The sequence below is a fragment of the Rhineura floridana genome, chromosome 17, assembly GCF_030035675.1.
Source record: "Rhineura floridana isolate rRhiFlo1 chromosome 17, rRhiFlo1.hap2, whole genome shotgun sequence".
In the NCBI taxonomy this organism is placed as follows: domain Eukaryota; kingdom Metazoa; phylum Chordata; class Lepidosauria; order Squamata; family Rhineuridae; genus Rhineura; species Rhineura floridana.
Genome location: NC_084496.1, coordinates 21,276,539 through 21,287,939, shown reverse-complemented (window position 1 = coordinate 21,287,939; position 11,401 = coordinate 21,276,539). Strand labels below are relative to the sequence as shown.

Sequence of the window (11,401 nt, the reverse complement as noted above, 5' to 3'; positions counted from 1 at the left end):
ATCCTTTCAGGGCAGAGGAAAGGACCACAGGAGTGGAAACAGGTTAGAGAAGTCATGGACATCTTGTCTTCTGATTAAGCAGAGGTTTTAGAAATACAGGGACAATCTCTTTGCATTGATCTGACCATAACATATTAGCAAACTTGGGTGCTGAGTTAGGATGGCTACATAGCCAGAATGGGACTACTGAGAAAGAAGAGGGAGGTATCAACATGCTTTGGGGGAAGCCCAAGGTTTGCAGTAGTAAAATCATTAGTGGCAACCCCTTCCACCCAAAACACCTCCCTAAGCTGCCCAATTAGAACTGCACAAAATCAGTAGCCACAAAATGCTGAGTATCGGGAGAAGAGATGGAAAATGAGGAGGAACGAAATGGTGTAGCCTGAAAGAGCGGCTGGCTGGAACGCTAGACAGGAACTCTCAACGCTGCGATGTTTTCTTGGAGATACCACTTGTTGCCTTTATATACCAGGTTTGTTCAGTGCAAGCCATATGCCCCCCATGTACCTGGGTCCTCATTTGTGCCAGTCATGGGGTGAAGGCAGCTGAGGAGTGGGAGGCTGTGTTCATGGCTGAGCTGCAATGCAACGTGGCCTGATGCTTGGCTCAGCTATGTTTGGTCCATGTTTCTCCCTGCAGCCAATTGGCTAGGTAGGCTGGCTGGTCCCAGGGTAAGGCTTTGGCATGGACCACCAAGGAAATCTCTCACTTTTGGTCCATTTCCGGGCAATAGATGAGTGACCCAACCTGACTTGTGGGCCCAATGCTTTCCCTCTCAGCACCAAGACTCTCCAATTAAGGAAAACAAAAAACAATTGTGCCAAGCACATCAGCATTGTTGCGTAGACTCCCTGACAAGCTTACCAAAAACAGGTTCAGATGCACAGGACAATTTTTATCTTGCTGTTAAGGACTCTCCACTGGGAATGGTGGTGGCCCTAGGGCTTTTGTGGGCCCTGGGCAAGATTTTCTTTTGGGGACCCCTTAAAGGCATGAAAGCAAGTCAGGCATAAAATTTCACTTAACTCAGTGCATGAAGCTGCAGTGAAAGTATGGATAAATGCATCATAATATATTCATTGTAGTCGATTTTCGTTACAGCTGGCGTGGAGAATGTTACCTAACATATAAACAGTACCTGTGACATTGTGGATCTCATCTCCATTCTCCTCTTACTAAAACAGTGGTTGCGAACTGGGCATGTGCGTGGGGAAAAGACATAAGGCCAGCTCCTGTGCCGACCATGCTGATCATGTTCTTTGCCTATGTTTTTGTAGGGAGGGGCTGGCTTGCCTGCCGTGCTGCCGAGTTAAAGACAAGCTAGACTGAGACTGACTATAAAGGAAGCAGGCAGGATTTTGGACATGTTTATGCCCCTACAAAGTGTAGGGCCCCAGGCGGTTCCCCAGTTTGCCCCCCCAAACACCCACTACCGGGAGAAACCTTGGGCTGAATGGTTACAGTGGCCTCTCTCTGCTGCTTGTCCCAGACATCACCTCCATCACTGGATAAGCTTGTTTGGTGGAGCTACCAACATGGCTCTTTGGGTGTGTGTGGAGGACATCTTGCCCAGGAGCAGAGGTTTAGTCGTCCAAGATCTCAGGGAGTCTCAGACCCTTTACTTTTTTGGAAGTAGAGTCCCTATGTCTCCAGTGTCCTACAAGCCAATCAGCATGAAAGGGGAATATCTTAGCCACTGAGAAGAATCTTCTAATTTGCTTCTTTGTCCTTCCCTGCTAATTGGAGTCAATCAGACTGAAAGGAGGTGAGCCAGCCACGGAGAAGACTCTTTTCAGTAGCTAACACTCTCCCCTTTCATGTTGATTGACTCCTAGGGACATCTGTTGTTGTGGAGGAAGGCATTAACAAGGATCTCATTCTCAACCCAGGAGCAAAAAAAAGGGGGGGGGAGGTTGTGGCTGTGACCATCATGAAGCAACCCTGCCCTTCTGAATTTGCTACTACGTTACTGCCCAAGACAAACCAAAGGAAGGACTTCTTCACACAGGGCAGAGTTACACAACAAAGTTCTCTCCCTCAAGATGGGAGTGGTGGCTACTCACTTGGATGGCTTTAAAAGAAGACTAAACAAATTCATGGTGCATAAAGCTACCAACAGCTCCTAACCCTGACGGCTATTTTCTGGCTCCACTGTCAGGCAGTATATCTCTGAAAACCAGCTGCTGGGAATTGCAAGTGTGGAGAGGGCTGTGCCACTCAGGTCCTGATTGTGGGCTTCCCTTTGGGGCTTCTGGTTGGCCACTGTGAGAACAAGATGCCAGTCTAGGTGGGCTTTTGGCCTGATCCGGCAGGTCTCTTGGGCTCAGGGCTCTCTCAAATCCTTGCCCTGTGCCACACCAAAACTCTGTGCAAGGTTTCCAGTAAAACTGCCAATTTCTTGCCCTCCCTCACTCTACTATTAACTCACAAAAGTGTTCTTCCAGAAGAGGAGACGACTGTGAAGCAGATCATTGTCTGAGATCCCTACAGTTTTTCATCTTGCTCCCTATCTGAGCATATTGTTTGCTTGCCACATAGCCTAAAGCAGCATCTAATTCAGGAACTACAGCAGCTTCCGCTTGTTAAATTGCATAACCATGGACTAGGGAGTGGATGATGGGTGTGTGGGGGAGGTTGCAGGCCCTGCCTACTGGCCAACCCAAAGGAGGAAGTGAACAGCATCTTGGGGTTGGAAAAAAACAGTGCCTTACAGAGGAGAGCTTTGCTGTTAGTGGTGTTAGTTTGCTGAGAGGTGAGTTTGCTTGAAATAGAACTGGGAACGTAACTTCTGTTGGCAGCTGAGATTCTCTTTCCCCCCCCCCCAAAAAAAAATCTGACAGCATGTATTTTTACATAATACTTGAAGCAGCCTGGTCTTCCTGTGTGATTGTTACTTGGGAGCAAGCCCTACTATGTGGACTGTAGCCTTAGGCATAGCTGTTTTGCACTTTCCAAAACAACATGAGGACTGAAACACAGCCATCCTTCAAAATTCACTTATTCGAATTTTGCAATGCAGTTCTCCAATCATCCAATGTTTACAAAAATGTCTGTAGTAGAGAAAATTAGCATAAAAATGAATATATTAGTGAAAATAACACACAAGAATGCTTTATATTAGGAGAATTTGCTTGCAAAAATGTCTACATTAGTCAAAACCATACAAAAAATGTGCTGATTAGGAGAAATTCACACACATGCTGAAGAATTTTCATGAGGATTTTAAAATAAAATTCACAGATTGCTGCAGAAATGTGGAGAACTAAATTTAAGACTGGAAAAATAAACTGAGAGAGCTGAAACTGACAGATATTGTATGCCAGTTGTATACCGGGCCCAATTCAAGGTGTGGGTACTAACCTTTAAAACCCTATACGGTTTCAGCCCAGCTTATCTGAAGGAACGCCTCCAGTATCACCAAATGTGCCGCCAAACAAGATCAGCCTCACAGGACCTTCTCTCGGTCCCACCGGTAAAAGCAGCTAGGCTGGTGTGGACCAGAGAGAGGGCTTTTTCGATCGTGGCCCCCACCCTCTGGAACTTGCTTTCTTTTGACCTTCGACATGCCTCCTCCCGGATGGCTTTTCGCCGAGCCTTAAAGACCTGGCTATTCAGGCAGGCCTATGGGATTTCTGGGGTGGGTTAGGTTATTATGCTGTATTATTGAAGGATGGCTTAGATGAACTGATGTTAATATTATGATTGTTGTATGGTTATGTTTTATATTGTATTTTATATTGTGTAAGTCGCCCAGAGTGTCCATTAAGTCGGACAGATGGGCGACTAACAAATAAAAATTTATTATTTATTATTATTATTATATTTCCATCCCTAGTGTGTATACAGCTGGATCAACACAGATGTGTACAATTTTGGACTCTCTTAGGGACATGAATCATTCAGGAGTTGTCATGATGACCTCCAGCACTTCCTAATATACCACTATACCACAGGGCATTTATTCACAAGCAACTTTCTGTAGATTTAATCCACAAATGAGTTGATTAACTATTCAAGTGCTGGTCAATTAGTCAATGGCTTCTTTAATTCAATGATGGGGCATAAAGATTACAAATCTTCCCTTTTCTAACAGTGCATGTAGTAAGCCTATTTCCCCAGAAATAATTCCAACTTGACAGAGGCAGATACGTATGTTGTGAATTTCAGCCTGAATGTAGGGCTGGGTGGATCTGTCAGTTTTTCCTTTTTTAGTGTCTTCAATTCAATTCTCCACATTTCCCCTTCAGGTTGCTATTATTGTTTTTAAAGCCTTGTGAAAGTTCATCAGCATGCTAGGGCAAATTTCTCCTGATAGATACATTTTTGCAAAGTCATTTCCCCTTATATACTGCATCCTTATATTCACCAACCCATGTATTTTTATGCGCACTTCCATGCACATGCCTTGGCTGGACAAAAGTGTTGCAAAATTCAGAGGAGTGTAAATTTCGAAGGAGGGCTGTGGCTTCACGTACTGTTTTGAAAAGTGCAAATCCGGTCGGTTTGCCTCTAAATGCAAGCTGGATCGAATTTCTCCCCATTCACTGCTGGCTTCACTCCGCTGGTTTTACCCACCCACCTTTTTATTCCTTTTTGCATGCCAGGCTTGGGGGGTATTCCACAACCGAGGTAGAACACGTCTGCAAAATCCCTTACTCCTTCCTTCCCCCTCCATAATAGCCAATAACATCTTGGGTGCCGTAGCAGTGTTGAAGCAGCCAGCCTGTTCCTTTTTGTGCCTTTCAGTATGGTTTTTAGAGAGCTTTGCGGCCAAGCCCTCAAAGGGTGAGGCCTAGAGTGCGAGAGAGAGAAGGAGCCAAGCCCAGGACGCTCCCTCACACGCAGACGTGAGTTTCTCCTCTGCCTTTGGCTGTGCAGGACACAACTTTCTTTCCCCTCCCTCTCTGCAGTGCCCCAACACCCACGCAAGGAAGTGGTTACATTCCCCCCCCCCCCCGAGCAGAGGCGAAAAGGGAAGTCAGAGCGAGCTTTCAGAGTTTCCTCTGAGGCTGGCTCAGCCCTGCTGCTTGTTCATGTCGACTGCTCAGAGTCCATGAACTAGGTCGGGCCTCCTTTTCCAGACCCTGGAGGGAAGACCACAGCTCTGCCTCACTCTCTCACGTTCCTTCGCTGCCTTCAAGGTAAGTTGCTGTAAGGAGATGCCCCCAGACAGGAAGTGGCTTTTTCTTCCACAGCTCTGAGCGAGTTGCGCTTAGGCTGTTTCTGCTGCCGCTGGCCGGCATCCAAATGGCTTTTCCAATGTGGGGGCCCGTGTTTCGGCTCAAGGGTGACAGAGGGAGAACTGGGATGGAATGGCACCTGAGAAAACAACTTCGGATATTTGGGGGATATTGAGCCGAAGCGCATTTCTCAATATTTGGGGGAGATGGGAACCAACATCATCCAAAGCGCACCATGTTGGGAAGAACATAGGAAGCTGCCTTCTACCGAGTTAGGCCCTTGGTTCATCTTGTTCAGTATTGCCCACACTGGCTGGCAGCTGCTCTCCAGGATTGTATTTATTTTATTTATTTATTTAGTCGATTTATATAGCTTACGTTTACATAAAACTCTTAAGCAGCATACAACATAAAGCAAACGGCAAATACAAAAAACAAATCTATAAAATACAATTAGTAACTGAATAGGAGTCTCTCGCAACCCTACCTGGCGATGCTGGGGATTGAACCTGGAATCTTTAGCACCCAAAGCAGATGCTCTGCACTGAGCTACAGCCTCCTCCTCAGGCTGCCTGCTCAATTATTTGCTGGAAACTGCCTTATACTGAATCAAACCGTTGGTCCACCTATCCCAGTATTGTCTACACTGACTGGCAGCGGCGTGCCAAGGTTTCAGACAGGGATCTCTCCCAGCTCTACCTGGAGATGCCACTGGGGATTGAACCTGGGACCTTCTGCATGCAGACGCAGATGCTCTACCCACTGAGCTACAGCCCCTCCCCTAATGCTCTTTTAAAAATTTTAATTCTGGGAAAAAGGACAACACTGGTGCCCATTCACCAAGTGGTGTCTATGTGAGTGATCTTTCCTCAGCTTCAGCACATGGAGGCGCTGCATAGAAATGCAGGGAAAAGCTAGATGCTGAGCTGACTCCATCATCATGGGGTTAAGCACACACTTGGCTAAGAACAGGGTATGTGCTAATAACTGGCTGGAACAAAAAATACAAAAAGAGACTGATTTTCATGCTTCAGGGCAAGAAAGGTGGCTAAGGGAGGCATTTTCCCTCGTGCCCCAATTGGGATTTCTTTCCAGGGATCTGTGCTGTACCAATGTTCAATAGATGAGGTACACTATTTTTTTCTGAATTAAAATGGGCAGTGCACTATTAAACAAAAGTCCCCCCTTCAGAGAAGCCTGCCTTTTTATATTTCTGCATCAGTCACTGATCTTTCAAATGAAAGGAGATGAGGCAAGAACGGTGACTCATTCAGAGACCCAGTGGGAGTCTCCTAGAGAGCAGGTGATTATGTTGTGCATCTGCGCCATGAGTCTGTTTGTTAAGCAGTCTAATCAACCTGATGACTTATGAGAATTACTGGCCCCCAGTTGAGGCTGATTGGAAGATCAGCAACTTGTACAAAGATCAGCATCTTGTACAAAGATAAGTCTGGGGGTGGATAATTCTGCTGTGTTTCTGCATTGGAAGCAATAGGGTGAATCAACTGCAACTGAAACATACCCTCGTTAAGCAGAGGTGGCTTAGCAGAAGTAAAGGCCAATGCAGTCCATAGTGCAGGGTAGCAATGGGCACCCTCCTCTTTGAGCTCACCAGAGCCTTTCATAATGTAATTAATTTAGATTCCCGAGGCACATGGTTCTCCCATGGAGATGCCAGGGATTGAATTTGGATCCTTTTGCATATAAAGCGTGTGTTCTGCCGCTGAGTTACAGCCCTTTCCTGGTCATTGGCTCTGCTGTCTGGGGCTGATGGGAGTTGGAGTCCAACAATAAATAAAAAAATAAATAAAATAACTGTGGGCCGTAGATTCCCTGGCCCTGCTATAGATCCACTCTTGATCAACACACACAGATACAGACCGTTGTAGCCAATTAAGTTCTACTCAAGAGTAAACCCACTTAAATTAATAGACTTAAATTAGCCACGTCCATTAATTTGAATGGGTCTACGCTGAACAGGACTAGCTTTAGATACAGCAAACACACAGCCTTGATGAGTATTGAGTAGAGTGGAGATTTCATCATTCTTGTACCCTGTCCATTTTGTTGTCTGTTATGATGACTTCACTGCCTGGAAGGTATTTGTCATAATTCCCACCAGACAGACAAGCTGGGTCTGTGTAAGGAAGTGTATAGATTTTTCCTTTTTTGGGAAGCAACATTGCTCAAGCGACTGTTTTATGGTAGGGGTGAATGTAGCTTTACTGGATGCAAATTCCTTTTAATTATTATTTTGTTTCTTACAGTTCTATCCCACCTCTTCTCCAAGGAGCTCAAGGTGGCGTGGTTTATGGTTCTCCTCCCTCTCCATTTTATCCGCACAAACCCCCTGCGAGGTAGGTTAGGCTGAGAGGCAGTGACTGGCCCAACGTCACCCAGTGAGCTTCATGGCTGAGTGAGGCTTCGAACCCTGGTCTCTCCCAGGTCCTCGTCCAGCAGTCTAACCATTACACCACGGATGAGGGAGAGTATTGGAGACTTTTCAAGTGCTGGTGTGATATTTCCTTTATTTGCAAATATACCAGCAGAGCGCAAGTGGAGGCAGAGTGGACACATCTACAGGGCAGCAGATCTGCCATGCCTTTGCCCAGGTGGGCCCAGTTTTGAAGTGGCACTTGGCCAAGTCCCCTCTAGTGGGCTCATCCGGCAATGACAGGCAGCTGGGAACACTTGGAGGACGTCATACTTGGGTCTCTGACAGCGGCCTCCTCTAGTGATTATACTTGAGCAGAATATGGGGAAGGGCTGTAGCTCAATGGGAGAGCATCTGCTTTGTGTGCAAAAGGTCCCAGGTTCAATTCCCAGCAATGATTCCAGGCAGGGCTGAAAAAAGGGATGGAAGGATCTGTCAATCTTGCTTCTCTCTGTTTCTCATTTTTCCAGTCTTGGCTTCCGTTCTACAGCAATCTGTGATTTTTTTTAAAAAAATCCTCATGAAAATTCTTCAGCATTTTAGCAGGAATTTCTCCTAGTAAACACATTTTTGGATGAAGTTTTAACTATACACATTTTTGCAAACAATTGCAAACAGAAATAGTTATAGTTCTGTAAGTTATTTTCACAAATGTAATCGTTTTTTGCACACTTTCCCCTAATGCATGCATATGATTGGTTGTGGAACTGATTGCAAAATTCTCATAGGTGTGAATTTTGAAGGATGGCTGTGTCTTGATTCTCATAAAGTTCAAATTTGATTCAGCCTTAAATGAGAACCTTAGTTGGGAGAGACCCGTCTGAAACCTTGGATAGCTGCTGCCAGTTGGTGTAGACAATGCTAAGCTAGATGGGCCAATGGCCTGACTCAGAATAAGGCTGTTTTCTGTGTTCCTATGTTCTTGCTTGTCTGGATGAAGGATGGGAAGTGGTATGTGTATGGCTACATCCACCAGTGGTGTGGGCCTCCCAAAAGGTTTCCCATCACTAGCAGTTGGGATTATGTCAGTTCCGATTTTCTCAGTATCTCACTTTTCCAGTCTTAAATTCAGTCCTCCACATTTCTGTATCAGTTTGAGATTTTTTTTAAAGTCAGCATTTTAGTGCAAATTTCTCCTAATATACACATTTTTGCACTGCAGTTTCCCTTAACAGTGCATTTTTGTATGTTATTTTTCACTAATGTATGCATTTAATACATACTCTATCCTCATATATGCATTTTTGAATGCATTACTTGGCTGAAGATCTGCACTGCAAAGCTTAGAGAAGTGTGAATTTCAGAGGATTGTTGTGTTTCGGTTCTCATATTGTTTTGAAAAGTGCAAATTTGGTAAGTTTGCCTTTAAATGCAAACTGTATCAAATTTCTCCCGTCCCTACCTGCGAGGGAATGCAGACCTTGGGCTAAAATAGGTTCCCACTCCTGTCCTGGACTGTTCTGCAATTTTTCCATGCCCCACCCAAATGGAGCTTACTCCATTCTACTAGCTACAATTTGAGAACCAATGCATTAGACTAGACACTGATCTAAATCCAACAGCCCAGCCATGTTGTACATCACCAGTGATTTGGCCTCTTATCATGCCACCTTTGACTTGTTCTGCTAGGTCTGTCTCTAGCCTTATATGGTATTCTCAAATCGCTCTTCGTTAAGATGCAGCATTTCCTCTTTCCTTCACCTTCCTCTAATTATACACACACAGTAGCAATCGTCTTGGGTGGAATAAATTCTGATGAGGGTGATTTGGACTGTAATCCTAAATACACCTACTCGGCAGTAAGCCCCAGCAACATACATATAAAATAAACTTTACAATACTTAAACATTACAATACTTTACAGTATTCAAAATAAACTTTACAGTAAAATAAAATAGTTATTAAAGTTTGAAACTTGATATCATTCATCCTAAAGAAATCCATCAAAAAATAGACATCAAGCAAGCCTTATACATTTATAATGCCATTTTCGCTCATTTGGGGACAAATATTCATGCAGCTATTACAATAGGTATGGGGAACCATTGGCCCTTCAGATGTTGCTGAACTACATACAACTCCCATCAGCCCCAACAAGCATGGCCAATGGCCAGGGATGATGGGAGTTGTAGTTCAGCAACATCTGGAAGGCAAATGACCCCACATACACACCTATGGGAATGTACAAGAGGTAATTTATGTTCCTTCTTTTTAGGAGGTGATATGTAATTCAACAATATCCATACAGAATCTAGTGGATCTTCATAATTCAATAGTACAGTCATTATTTTAATGATCTCAGCCCAGTGTTGTTGTTGTTGTTGTTAAATTTTATTTATACCCCGCCTTTTGGCCAAAGGCCCTCAAGGTGGCTTACAAAGAAAAATAAACACAGGTATGTTCATAGCTACATGCCCACCACAGGTGAAAATATGTTCCATTTTCCTTTTTTGCATCTCTCACAGATTTTAGAATAGGTCTTATTCATTGATCCAATAACTGCAGCAGTTAAATACCATCTTCACATTACTTCAAAACAATCATGCACATTTAAATATATTGTCTTTTTGCCATTGTTCCTCCCATACCTCCATAGAGAAACATTACTTCCAATATCCTGTGCCCATTTCATCATATACTTCTTCACCTCTTCTTGCTTCATAGTTTAACTATGTGCTGCATGAAGGACTTTTTCTCTTGTCTCTCCTGAATCTTCCAACATTCAGCATCATTGGATGTCCACAAGTTTTAGTGTCATGAGAGAGGGAGAAACACCTTTTCTCTATCCACTTTCTCCAGGGCATGCACAATTTTATACACTTCTATCATATCACCTCTTATTCACTTTTGCTCTAACCTAAAAACCCCTAGATGCAGGGGTTTAGTCATCCAGGATCACAGGGGGTCCCAGCAGGGTATCTATGTGCAAGCCAAACACCATGAAAGGGGAGCATGTTAGCCACGGAGAAGAGTCTTCTTGCTTGGCTAACAACATGCTTCCTTGTCCTTTCTTGCTGATTGGAGCCAATCAGAGTGAAAGGAGGTGAGTCAGTCACTATGAAGACTCTTTTCAGTAACTAACACATACCTCACCTTTCATGCTGATTGGCTAAGTGAGGGTAAGTGAGAAGTGAGCTTCATGGCAAGTACCCTGGTCTCCCAAATCCTAGTCTCACACCTGGCTTTGTTTTATATTTCTTAAAATTGAAAGGTTTCTCCCAGCATTTAGCCTCAGTTTTATTCAGGTTCTATAATCCTGTAATTACAGAAGAGATAGTGAATCCTGGGGACGTGGTGTCACTATCATGAAGGGACCCTGCACATCTGAATTTGCCACAGCGCTATTGCCCAAATGTTGTAACCTTTCCTCATAGGGGAATTGATCCATCCCCTTGATCATTTGGGCTGTTCTTTTCTGAACCTTTTCTAGCTCTGTAATATCCTTTTTGTGTCTGCACCTGCTAAGATGCCTTATTTAGTGTGACTACTAAAAAGCTAGAACCCCTGTCCCCGCTCGCTCTGGTGGCCGCGCTGACTCTGCCAAGAGGTGGGAACTGGAAACAGGAAAGTGAAGAGCTAATGAGGCAGCCCCTTTATGCTTTTTTCTTTCCTTGGAGCCAGCTTCCTGTTTTCCAAGGTTATCAGGACCTCCTTGCTTCCTTTCAGGGGTAGCTCACAGAGCCAAAGGCGCTTGGATGTCAGACAAAGGGTGCCTCCAGGCTGGCAGTATTTTGCAGGAGAGATTCAACCGCATATCAGAAAATTTAGATCTGTGCAGTTAAAGTGG

At 44.4% G+C, this 11,401-nt stretch overlaps 1 protein-coding gene across 3 annotated transcripts in view; it reads left to right on the top strand.

Moving 5' to 3' along the window:
* The first annotated feature begins 2,647 nt into the window (after nucleotides 1-2,647).
* Nucleotides 2,648-11,401, top strand: part of ARPC1B (actin related protein 2/3 complex subunit 1B) — a 32,629-nt gene continuing 23,875 nt past the window's right edge. Inside the window, exons 1-2 of one of the 3 annotated variants that reach the window (XM_061599389.1) lie at nucleotides 4,753-5,141; nucleotides 7,448-7,537. The gene's annotated coding sequence lies outside the window, so the exon portion shown is untranslated. Of the gene's footprint in view, nucleotides 2,753-4,752; nucleotides 5,142-7,447; nucleotides 7,538-11,401 lie in introns of those variants that run through there. The other 2 variants (XM_061599390.1, XM_061599388.1) reach the window with 2 other exon arrangements.